This window comes from Falco cherrug, chromosome W (assembly GCF_023634085.1).
Source record: "Falco cherrug isolate bFalChe1 chromosome W, bFalChe1.pri, whole genome shotgun sequence".
Taxonomy (NCBI): domain Eukaryota; kingdom Metazoa; phylum Chordata; class Aves; order Falconiformes; family Falconidae; genus Falco; species Falco cherrug.
Genome location: NC_073719.1, coordinates 9,633,376 through 9,646,565, shown reverse-complemented (window position 1 = coordinate 9,646,565; position 13,190 = coordinate 9,633,376). Strand labels below are relative to the sequence as shown.

Here is a 13,190-nt window from a genome sequence, read left to right as displayed (position 1 = left end):
CAGATGAAACCGCATTGACAATGAAGTACAAGGAATAAGGTTGGTCAGGTGCCTCCTACCATAGTCAAGGGCAAGACTGGGTTGGCCTCGGTGTTTGCCACCAAGAAGAATCTTGAGCTCCGCTGCTGGCTGCAACCCAGTAGGCGTTGAGCGGTGGGAACATATGCCATGCCAGACCTTGATGTGACGAATGGCCCCCTCTGTTATAAGAGGGTCATCCAGGAAGGAAGAACATAAGGTGGCCCATAGAGGCACTGATTTGGAAATTGGAAACCGCCTGGCCGACCATGAGGCCAGACGAGTAACAGAGGAGGTAGGAAAGGAGGAATTATCCTTAATACCAGACGATAAAATCCAAACTGTAAGTACAGATCAAGAGCCAAACTATTCTAAAGAAAACTTAAAGGTAATTCAGGACATGAATTATAAAATAAAATTAAGTAAATGGACTTATTTAAGGGATGGTTGTATAGTGGTACCATCCAATTTAATATGGACCACAGCCCTATTATTAATAAGACGCATTGGGGAGCTGATACTTTATATAAAAGTCTAAATCAGAAATTGAAAGGGCAAAACTTGTATACTGTAATGAAACAGGTGACTCAGCAATGTGAAATGTGTTTACGCAATAATCCCAATACAGCAAATAAAATAAAACTAGGGAACATTAGCAGAGGGAATGTTCTAGGGCAACATTGGCAGATCGATTTCTCGGAACTTCCTTGAAAAGGGGGGTATCGATATTTGTTGGTACTAGCAGATACCTTTTCAGGTTGGCCAGAAGCCTTCCCGTGCAGAACTGCTAAAGCCCGGGAAGTGACCAAAATACTACTCCAAGAGATAATACCTAGGTTTGGAGTCCCAGCAGTAATGTCCTTGGATAGAGGACCACATTTTGTGTCCAGAATAGTGCAACAGATCAGCCACCATCTAGGAATAGATTGGCAATTACATACCCCATACCGACCACAATCAAGTGCCCAGGTGGAAAAGATGAATCATCTAATCAAACAACAGATTGTCAAGTTAGGCCAAGAAACAAATCTAACTTGGCCCCAGTCTTTGCCATTAGCTCTTACACGAATACGAACTAGACCAAGAGCAAAAGAGGGGCTTAGCCCATTTGAAATTTTATATGGACAACCCTATGGGGTACAAAAGGGGACGTCTTCACAGATTGGTGAAGAAACAATGACTTCCTATATGGTGGCACTAAACAAACAATTAACAAGAATTGAGAAGCATGTGATGGGAACACGCAGTAGGGGTCTGGATGGACCTGTTCACGATATACAACCAGGAGACTATGTATACGTTAAGTGTTTTGCAGATAAAACCCTGGAACCGCAGTGGACCGGACCTTTTCAAGTCCTACTCACCACCTACACTGCAATCAAGGTTGAGGGACAGAATTCTTGGATTCACCATACCCGGATTAAGAAAGCCCCTGCAACTTCGTGGAAAGTAACCCCAGATAAAAAAGAACTGAAACTCAAATTTACTCGGACAAATGGGAACAATGTGGGTGGCAATTAAAGCTGCAAAGTGGGAAGCCTATGTAAACAGGCAGAAAGCCCGAAGCAGCCGTTCTCCTGAAGAATTCCCTTGCTGCCGAGAAGATGGTATACCCCGTGGCTCGAAGCAACCGAGTCGACGGGCAAGGCAGAGGAGGAACAAACTGTGGAGAAAAGAACCAGAACAATGGGACACTAAAGCAACAATGGCCGAACTTCCCCAGGACTGGAGTAGTCCAGGACACCATGTCTGAACTCCGGAAAAGGTTAGATCAACGTAAGAAAGATCGTGAGGCGGGCAGGTCATGGTATGAAAACTGGTTTAATATCTCACCTTGGCTAACCACTTTGTTGTCTGCTTTAGCAGGACCACTTATTATGTTGATTCTGGGACTTATATTTGGGCCTTGTATATTACGCTACACTTTATTAGAGAACGGTTTGACATAGCTAAATTGCTTATTTTAACTACGAGGTCTAGGGCAAAATATAAGAGTGTATCTATTAATGAGGATGAAGATTGTTGTGAATGCGTTATGCCACGTGAGAACTATGCCTATTGTAATTGTGAGGTATTACCTTGTGAGTGTTATGATAAATGTTGGGATTGTGGAAAAAGGTTTGTTTGCAGTGCCGAGAATGAAAGCAGCATCTAATAAACAATAATAGGATAAAAAGAAAAAAAAAAAAAAAGGGGGGGGGGATTGTAAGAAACTATGGACTAGGGTATTGTTTATTAAGATTTATGTTAAGCCCAATGTAAAGATTAGGCAACAAAAGATAAGATAACCGCCAGGTGTCCAGGATGCGGCTTGTGAAAGATAAGATAACCACCAGGTGTCCAGGATGGGGCTTGAGAAAGATAAGATAACCGCCAGGTGTCCAGGATGCCGCTTGTGCATATGAATGAAGGGTGAACACCTCCACTACTTCATGAACAGGAAAGTAAAAAAAAGGTATAAAAAGGGACTGTTTGAACTGCTCAGGACGGCAGTTGGCGGAGCGCAGACTCCCCTGTCGTCCAGCGCTGGTTTTGCTCATATTCTACTTGCTATAATTAATAAAAAATTTAATTGGATTATGATCTATTGTGGTCTCAATTTATAACAATATGCAGACATGTTCTTCGTCCTCCGTGACAAACCTGAGTGGCAAAAGGACTGTGGATTAGTACCCCCTCGGGATCCTATGGTACTAGCACTAGAAAGAGTGTGGGATTAACATCACCTGATCTTTGATTATGGCTCTAGAAAAGGATAGAAAAAAAACCTGAGACCTAAACGAGAAAGATGTTCTTGTTGAAATTTTTGTGTTAAAAAGCTCAGGTTGTGGCTCCTTCTGTGGAGCAACCAGAATGAAACACGTTGTAAGATAAAAACTTGTACTAATGTATGTAAAAGCTGAGGCTGGGGGATGGAGAATCAAAGACCTTGTGAAAGTGTTAAAGTATTGGGGTGAGTTTGTACAAAGCCCCGTACCCCCTCGAAGGTGCGACTGAATCATGCTGGGACGCATGGCAGGATGTTTGCTATTTGCCTGCGAAGGCATGGTATGTAATAACACAGACTTAAAGCAACAAGGAGCAGATTTGCATTCAGGGTAAGAAAGAGTTAAAACAGAAGTGCTGTAGCAGAGGCAGGCTTGTGTAACCTGCGGAGCAGGAAGAGCATCTCCTGCCCTGAACCCTTCTGCTGGGGAGGAGGAGGGGGTTGCTATTGCTGACAATTGAGCAGAAGGACCAGACAATGTCACCCCAATTGCTGCAGCATTTGCAGTACAACGGGACCGGTAACGGCCCCTCTAGGGCAGGGAATGGGTATGAGGTGGAATTTTAGTGAATACAAAATCAACTTATTTGTTAAACTTCAGTAAAAAAAAAAAAAAAAAGTTACAGTTGTGGGAGCTGCTGGCCACCAGGAAAACATCCTGAAACTTTTAAAGTACAAAGTAAAAAAACAAATAAGAATGCCAAATTCACCAAAATCTTTGTTGGGATGAGATTTATTAGAACATCTAGACATTTAAAGAAAGGGAAATGAAATTAAAGTTAAATATGATCAAGTAATTGAAATATTGAGCTTATCTTTAATTCAACAGAAAAGAGGAAAAGAGGACCTCCCTGAAGTAAAAGAAATTTTTAACCAGGTGTATCTGAAAATAAATTCCAGGAAAGGTGAAAAATGCTTTACCTGTTACAGTAAAAATGATAAGGGGGAGGCTTGCTCAGTTCAGATAAAAACAATATCCCTTGGTCAGCAAGGCTGTGGGGATATTGGCAGAAAAAGTGAAATAAAATACACACTGTAGTAGATCTACTAATGTAAATCTGTGTGTTTTGCCATGACAGTGACTTGTTATGGGATGTGCAGATGAAACTCTGCATTGACAACGAAGTACAAGGAATAAGGTTGGTCAGGTGCCTCCTACCATAGTCAAGGGCAAGACTGGGTTGGCCTCGGTGTTTGCCACCAAGAAGAATCTTGAGCTCCGCTGCTGGCTGCAACCCAGTAGGCGTTGAGCGGTGGGAACATATGCCATGCCAGACCTTGATGTGAGGAATGGCCCCCTCTGTTATAAGAGGGTCATCCAGGAAGGAAGAACATAAGGTGGCCCATAGAGGCACTGATTTGGAAATTGGAAACTGCCTGGCCGACCATGAGGCCAGACGAGTAACAGAGGAGGTAGGAAAGGAGGAATTATCCTTAATACCAGATGATAAAATCCAAACTGTAAGTACAGATCAGGAGCCAAACTATTCTAAAGAAAACTTAAAGGTAATTCAGGACATGAATGATAAAATAAAATTAAGTAAGTGGACTTACTTAAGGGATGGTCGTATAGTGGTACCATCCAATTTAATATGGACCACAGCCCTATTATTAATAAGACACATTGGGGAGCTAACACTTTATATAAAAGTCTAAATCAGAAATTGATAGGGTGAAACTTGTATACTGTAATAAAACAGGTGACTCAGCAATGTGAAATGTGTTTACGCAATAATCCCAATACAGCAAATAAAATAAAACTAGGGAACATTAGTAGAGGAAATTATCCAGGACAACATTGGCAGATCGATTTCTCGGAACTTCCTAGAAAAGGGGGGTATCGATATTTATTGGTACTAACAGATACCTTTTCAGGTTGGCCAGAAGCCTTCCCGTGCAGAACTGCTAAAGCCCGGGAAGTGACTAAAATACTACTCCAAGAGATAATACCTAGGTTTGGAGTCCCAGCAGTAATGTTCTTGGATAGAGGACCACATTTTGTGTCCAGAATAGTACAACAGATCAGCCACCATCTAGGAATAGATTGGCAATTACATACCCCATACTGACCACAATTGAGTGCCCAGGTGGAAAAGATGAATCATCTAATCAAACAACAGATTGTCAAGTTAGGCCAAGAAACAAATTAACTTGGCCCCAGTCTTCGCCATTAGCTCTTACACGAATTCAAACTAGACCAAGAGCAAAAGAGGGGCTTAGCCCATTTGAAATTTTATATGGACGACCCTATGGGGTACAAAAGGGGATGTCTTCACAGATTGGTGAAGAAACAATGACTTCCTATATGGTGGCACTAAACAAACAATTAATAAGAATTGAGAAGCATGTGATGGGAACACGCAGTAGGGGTCTGGATGGACCTGTTCACGATATACAACCAGGAGACTATGTATACGTTAAGTGTTTTGCAGATAAAACCCTGGAACCACAGTGGACCGGACCTTTTCAAGTCCTACTCACCACCTACACTGCAATCAAGGTTGAGGGACAGAATTCCTGGATTCACCATACCCGGATTAAGAAAGCCCCTGCAACTTCGTGGAAAGTAACCCCAGATAAAAAAGGACTGAAACTCAAATTTACTCGGACAAATGGGAACAATATGGGTGGCAAGTAAGTGAACCTGAGCGGTTGTAGATCCACCATATGGGAAGGGCACCACAACAAACAATATAGAACAAAAGGGTCTGGGACTGAGCCAGTGGCCAGTCTTGCCCAACTTGTTATCAGTAAGCCCCAACTCAAACAAAGATATTTTGATCAAAACAGATTTTATATACATATATGAGGAACATTTAGATTCTTAAAATGATCAATAGTGGGTTTAAACCATTTGTGTTTATTTGTACCCTCTCTCTTGCCTACAACCAAGAGCCTGATAACTGGCCTTGGAATCATGCCCAGAAAAAACACACTGGAATAATGGGAAAGGTGGACTCAAAGACGAAACTAGCTATGGTGGTTTTTTCTGAAAATGAGGTGTACCAAAGGAATCAATGGGACCGGGAGGATGTACACAAAGTCGACCGAAGTAGGGTGTCAAACATATAATGAAAAGGATAACACCAAGATTTCGGGAGACACCCTGATTAATGTCAGAAAGGTAGATAAGGAATTTACCCTTCTAAATACAACCATGTGCTTTAATTCACGGGAATGTTGGCACAATTTTACCTTAACCGAGCCCATCTTTATAATATGCCTAGGAAAGGAATCCCCAAGAACAGCTCTGACTTATAAGATCAAAATAACAATCATGCTAACCACTGTTCCTACCACCACCACAGTTACAACAACCCCATTAACGCTTGATCTTAAATTAACTAAACCAGATCCAAAAATTTATACAATTGGACCATATGTAATCAGAAATACAGGTCAGTAACAAATGTTGTTTAACCCAGAATGGTCTCTTAAAAGAACAGAGTTGCAAATACAAGTCAATGTTTCTGATGCTAAGCCATCCTGTTCCCCCTTCTTACGGACCTCTTATGAGGGATGGACAACTTGGTTAAGAAAAAGGGGAAATATTTATCGAAACAGAATAGTGAGAGATGTAACTGGAATGTTGGGAACAGGACTCGGAGTATTAAATTCCATAGACTCAGAGGTGATAATGAATAAACTAGCCGCCACCACGGCCGATCTATCAAAACTACAACAACCACTAAAATCTTCATTATTAGCATTAGGGGCACACCAATGGTTGATATCGAAGGTACTCCCCAGGTGGGAACAAATAAACATGGAAGATCATCAACTCATCACTAAGGCGTTAGGTGGTTTACAGGACGACGTCGCCTTGGCTCTAAGTTGTATCCAAGCCCAAATGTGGATGCAATCAATAGCTGCATCCATAATAAGAGAAGGAGAGGAAGGCATATTTCCTACGGAAATTCAAAAGATGGTTTGGGACAGTGCTACGGAGGTAGAAAGAAAACTCCAGTCATGGTGGAATATGGTGAACTTTACCTACGACCCCAACACACACACCATCACAGCTTTTGTGTTAACCATACATAATGCAGTAATAATTACCATACACCCCATTGTAGCCCTTGGAATTAACCATAATGGGGTGCTCCTATACCCTTTTGAACATAGAACATGGGCCAGAAAGACAGGCGACAAGTGGCAAACAGTAGATTTAGAATCTTGCATTATGCGAGAGCAGCAGGGCTTCCTCTGTGAAAGCAATACCATAATAGCTCAGGATACTTGTTTAGATACAGATCAGAAAATATGTCATTTTGAGGCCCGACCAAATGCAAACTTGAAAACAGTAATTATATATGCAGGGAAGGGATGTGCGTGTTTGAGAACTAAGTGTAACACAATAACCATAGATGGGGAGGTAAAGGAGACTGCACAATATTCAAATTACTGTATCTGTAATTTTACATCTAACTTTACCCTATCACAGATGATAATTCCTACCCCCATAGGGTATAAGTAATATAAAAGAACTATTAAAACATGCAGTTTTACAACGAATACTGGAAGAAACCAAAGAAAAGGGACACAAAACTCTTCTTATGATCCATCATGATGTAGAGGGGATCAAGAAAGTTTTAAAAAAGGTAGAACAGGATGGAAACCATAATTGGTGGGATACTCTCTTTGGCTGGTCACCTTCTGCAACAGGAATTCTTAACACTATGGTACACCCCACTGTGATCTTATTGATCAGTTTAGGAATTTCCTTAATACTAACCATTATGTTATATTTGTGGGTTTGGAGAATGTTTAAAAGGGTAACACTTATGTATGATGCTTTATATCATTCGGGAAGACTGCTTAAGTAAGAGAATTTACTTAGTTTAATAGAAAAGGGGGGATTGATATGGAGAAATAGTGTGAAATGGGGACAATGGACATCGATTGTGATTGTATATGTCTGCTCAAGGAATGTGGGTATGGTGACTGGTCATGGGTGCGGTGTCTGGTCACATAGCCACACAGCTTTGAGGAGACGCCTGCCCTTCTTCCTCTGACAAAGGGGCTATTTATAAAAGAATGAGAAAAGGATGAGAGATATTCCAATGCTATCTAGAGGGAGGGAGTGCTAAGTCTCCTTGCTGGAGAAGATCAGATGGTCACAAGGACATGAATCACCTATAAACCTGCAAGACCACCATGTTCCAGGCAAAGGACTGATAAGCTAATTAACGTACGAAGCAGGGTTTAGGTAACGAATATGTATAGGCGTTAATTGAATATTCATTTGTTTTATTGTATAAATGTGAGATGGTTCGTCACTTCGGGCATGCACGCTTGTGGAGGAGCGATCCCCCGTGCATCTGCGTGCAATAAACATACCTACTTTATAACTTGCGAGTTATAGAGTCTAATTCCGCATGTCAACAGGAATTAGGGTTTTGAATCAGATGCTGTCCTGGTTTCAGCTGGGATAGAGTTAATTTTCTTCTTAGTAGCTGGTGCAGTGCTGTGCTTTGGATTTGGTGTGAGAACAATGTTATAGGACACCGATGTTTCTGGTTGTTGCTAGATAATTTTTATATTAAGTCAAGGACTTCAATTTCTCAGGCCTTGCCAGTGAGAGGACTGGAGGGGCATGGGAAATTGGGAGGGGACACAGCCAGGACAGCTGACCCAAACTAGCCAAAAGGATGTTTCACACCATAGGACATCATGCTCAGCATATAAAGATGGGGGAAGAAGGAGGAAGGGGAGGCCATTTGGCATTATAACATTTGTCTTCCTGAGTAACCATTACATCTGATGGAGCCCTGCTTTCCTGGGGATGGCTCAATACCTGCCTGCCCATGGGAAGTAGTGAATGAGTTCCTTGTTTTGCTTTACCTATTAAACTGTCTCTATCTCAATCCACGAGTTTTCTAACTTTTACTCTTCTGATTCTCTTCCCCATGTCCTTTTTTAGAGGGAGTGAGTGAGCAGCTGTGTAGTGCTTAGTTTCTGGCTGGGGTTAAACCATGACAGATGCCAATTTGCATTAGAAAATAGGGATATGTTTTCAGCAGTTAACATTTTTAACCATTGGAACAAGCAAACAAAAAACCCTTAGATCCTGCATCCTCAGAATCCTCAAATCAAAACCAGATTCCTTGCATCTAGGACAGTTCATGATTTAGTCAGAAGCAGTTATGTTCAATGCAAGAGCAACTGTGCTGAAGTTAATGGTTTGATAAACAGGCAGACAAAAGTCTCAGTCCATTCTGGCCCTAAACTCAGAGAATATAATCCTGACTTCAAATAATCTCTATGCCTTAACATTTTGTGGGTAAAGCCATTCCAAACGAACAAATATGCCATAAGATTTTGAAGTTTCCATTCCACAAGTCAAGCCTACAGATAACTACTGTTAAGTACAACAAATAAACTCGGTGTAATAAAAGTTATATGCTACAAAAAAATTCTCCTAATAAGTTAAAGAGCACTGTACTGCCAAAATTATTCCAAGTAATCAATTGGCTCACAGCTTCCATCAGTCTGTATATTTAAACTAGCAAATGGCTCCCACTCACCACAAAATGCTATTTACACATAATACACTAAGTAACAAACATTTGTAGTTAGCCAGTTGGCTCATACTTTTAACCTTGTTCTTTCAGGTGCCAAACTGGAGGTGGAGAGGGATTGTATAAGGACAACACCTTACCAAAAAAATCCACCAAAAAAACAAACCACCCACCAGAAAGAGTAACCCTGGTCATTGTAGTGTTTGCAGGCTGCAGGATTTTTGGTTGGTGGGGTTTTGTTGGTTTGTTGTTTTTTTGGTTTGTTTTTTTTTTTTTTTATGGTGGGGTTTTATTACAAAAACAAATAGGAACCATTTATACTTTTAAATTAATATTTGCATGCACACAATATGAGAAGATAGCCAAGTTAATAGGGCTAGTGTCTTTAAATCAAAATCTCAGTCATAAGATTCTTAGTGTATCCAGCAACATTATAATAGATAAACAATCCACTGAAGACAGAATATCATACACTTGCCTCATTATACATGTAGTGGTTTTGGCTGGGATAGTTAGTTATTTTTCTTCATAGTAGCTTGTATGGGGCTATGTTTTGGATTTGTGATGAAAATACTGTTGATAACACAGGAATGTTTTAGTTATTGCTGAGCAGTGCTTACAGAGTCAAGGCCTTTTCTGCTCCTCACCCCACCCCACCCGCAAGTAGGCTGGGGGTGCACAAGAGGTTGGGAGGGGGCACAGCTGGGAGAGCTGACCCCAACTGACCAAAGGGATATTCCATACCATATGATGTCATGCTGAGCAATAAGACTAGGGGGGAGGTTGGCAGGGGGGCTGCTGCTCAGGTACTGGCTGGACATCAGTTGGTGAAAACAATTGCTCACTATTTGCATCACTTGCTTTTCTTGGGTTTTATTTTCCTCTGTCTCTTTCTTCTCCTCTTTTCCTTACAATTTATTATTATTTCTTTTTAATTATTAAGCTGTCCTTAACACACAAGTTTCTCTACTTTTACCCTTCCAATTCTCCCCCAGCCCACCAGCAGAGGGGGAGTGAATGAGCAGCTATGTGGTGCTTAGTTGCCAGCTAGGGTTAAACCACAGCAATACATAAGGGTGGGAAAAAATATTAATTTTTCAGTTCAATTTATGAACTAAATAATCGTTCACAAGTCAGTAGTTAAATCTTTATTACAATAATTTGAAAAAAATTGCTCTTAAACACCTACTGCACAAGCACACATTCCCCAACATACTATGCTATTCACAAAGCAAATACACCCTCGATTTCACCTAATAATGGTAGTTACTGCCACTAAAATAAGCATTTTTACATATTGTCAGTGTTAATGTTAGCGTTAGCCACAAGGTTAAAACGTAAAATAGTTAATAGTGGGAGGGAACTAACTTGTGCTAAAACTAACAGAGCCTGGTTTCCTTTGCATTTGTGCCTTTGCTGTCCTTGATCATAGTAACACAGACATACCCACCATCGATACCTCCAGTTCTCACCCAAATCTCCTCAACACTTTCCCCAGCTGACTCCACATTGCCTAACTATAAGCTGGGTAAGAGGCAGTCATTGCTACATCACTGGTTGCCAAAAGCTAACCAGAACAGGTAAGTCTTGAGCTCACCACTCTCCCACACGCTTATTTAGGTCCCTTCTCTACCTTTATTCACCCCTTTTTTATTATTATTAAAGAAAACACATAAGAATTCCATTTTTTTTAATCTGTCTGCTTTCATCTTCCTAATAATTTTATTCAAAGACAGATTTTTAAGTTTACCCTTGAGACAGGACTCCAATACTTGTACCAAGTAACAGATTCTGGAATTGGGCAGTGTCTTTCTAGCTGTTGATTTATTTCATACATTCTGACATTCCTAAATCAGTTTTCTCTGGCCTCCCTTCAAACCTGATACAGTACTTATCAGAACACAAAGGGGTAGTTTGAACTGTTACTCAAGCCTTTTTACTAGTGATATCAAAAGAGAAACCGTTTAAACCACAGGACATTTAAGAATATAAACATTCTGAAATCCATTGTATCACCAAATACTGATGATAAAGGCTTCTATTTAGTATCTCTGTCTCAAACTACATACCAGTCAGACCACTCTCCCAATATAAAAGAATGAAGAGTTATATATACACATATAAAAACCCCAGGAATATTTTACCAACCACATTCTTGCAAGTTCTCATTACATTTGCAGTGTTTTTCAAAATGTACATCCACTTTACAGATCATATCTAGCTTAAAGTTTCCATGCAAGTATTTAACATATTCCTGAAGTAGCTTTCTGGAGAGTCCAACATTTTTGTCTAATATTGCTTTAGTCCAGAAGGATCATTATGCACATGATATTTCAAAGTTAGAATCAATGTTGTGCTTAAATAGCTTTTTTTTTTTTTTTTAATTTTAACCTTCTCATCCACAACTTTAATTCTAGGAAACACAGGTAGACAATTATGTAGGAGTCCTGAAAAATACCAAAACAAAACACTTCTAAAGGAACATTCTAGAGCACACATGGGTAATCAAACAGAATTTTTAGATCTAGGTTTCTCAGTCACCCATATTTCACATTCAGGAGAAAAAAAATTACTAAACTGATCTGAGACTACACTTATGCAGAATTATGGAGTATACAACATTTCCCAAAACAAAACCATAATGTGAACTAGCAAAAAGCATCCAAGTATTACACAACCATAGTGTTAAAGTATTAAGTCTCCTGCAGTTTCTTCATAGGATATTCTAAAGCAAAATCATTTACTTTTCAACAAGAGACCGACTGCCATGTTATTCCATAGCACCACAACTCACTGAAAAATGCAACATTTGTAGAAAATAAACAGAACTTGGTTGTAGAGGACTACACTGTTCGACTAATACTGGGGGGTGGGCAATGCAAACCACAAATCTACCAGTGCTACTTCAATGCCTACTTCTCACAGGACCCGAAAACCTAAGCCATCCACAGCAGCAAAACCGCGCATCTGTATAATTGAGGTCATTTAGCAAGGAATAGCCTACTCCATTCTGACTAGAGACAGATTTCCTCCCCCTCCCAACAGTAGGGGTTTAATGAATGCAAAACCATTGGTAGGGGTGGAGGAAGCTTTCTGTAAGCGACTCAGTTTTAATCCAAACACCACCACCACCACCTCTACACAAACGTTCCTTATCACCCTGCTAAGCTACACACCTAAGCCAACCCACAGTAACGCGAGGTCTCCATGCAAACCTGAGGACGAAAGTCTGTTGGCAGGATGCAGGGGCACATTAACCAGGAAACCGGAAAGAAAGAAGCATTGCCACTCCTCCAGAAGCCAGGAAGCTTAATAGTTGGAATAAGAAAGGGAGGGGTGAAAACAGAAGGGAGGAAAAAAAGGTGGGAGGAGAATAAGTTTGTGGGCTTTTTTTAAAGGAAAAGATACCTTTCCCCTTGGTGGGCAAAAGCTACCCTTAAGCACGAAAAAGGAAGGGGGTTTAAGGAGAAAAAAAAAAAAGAAAAAAACCCACAAAAAAAACCCCACTATCTATTAAAATACCATCGAACCCACAGAGACAATAACGTGCATTTTCTGCATCACAAAAAGTTCAAGCACAGCCTGCCGACACCCGACCCGCTGTCGCTCCTGTCGTCCCTCCCACCCCAGCACCGGAGGGCGGCAGACTGACCTGTCAAACAAACGGCAACGACAGCAACAGAAAATGAGCAACTAAGAGAAGGAGGAGGAGCAAAAATCTTTTCTCTTCAGGGGATTGATTCCCGTCCCCTTTTCCTTCCAGTTCCCCTTTTATTTTTTCCCTACCCTCACAAAAAAAAAAAAAAAAGAAAGAAAATACTTCCCGTCTTTCCTCCTCCCCCCCCCCAATATTCCGACTCAGAGTTTAAAACAAAGAGACGGAA

At 40.7% G+C, this 13,190-nt stretch overlaps 1 protein-coding gene across 6 annotated transcripts in view; it reads right to left on the bottom strand.

The window, feature by feature from the left end:
• The window catches only part of LOC129734574 (polycomb group RING finger protein 3-like), a 150,291-nt gene extending 137,101 nt beyond the window's left edge, over positions 1-13,190 (bottom strand). For 2 of the 6 annotated variants that reach the window (XM_055698186.1, XM_055698187.1), the window contains exons 1-2: positions 12,959-13,189; positions 12,522-12,614 (exon numbers count right to left, since the gene is read on the bottom strand). The gene's annotated coding sequence lies outside the window, so the exon portion shown is untranslated. Of the gene's footprint in view, positions 1-12,482; positions 12,615-12,958 lie in introns of those variants that run through there. The other 4 variants (XM_055698189.1, XM_055698188.1, XM_055698190.1 and 1 more) reach the window with 4 other exon arrangements.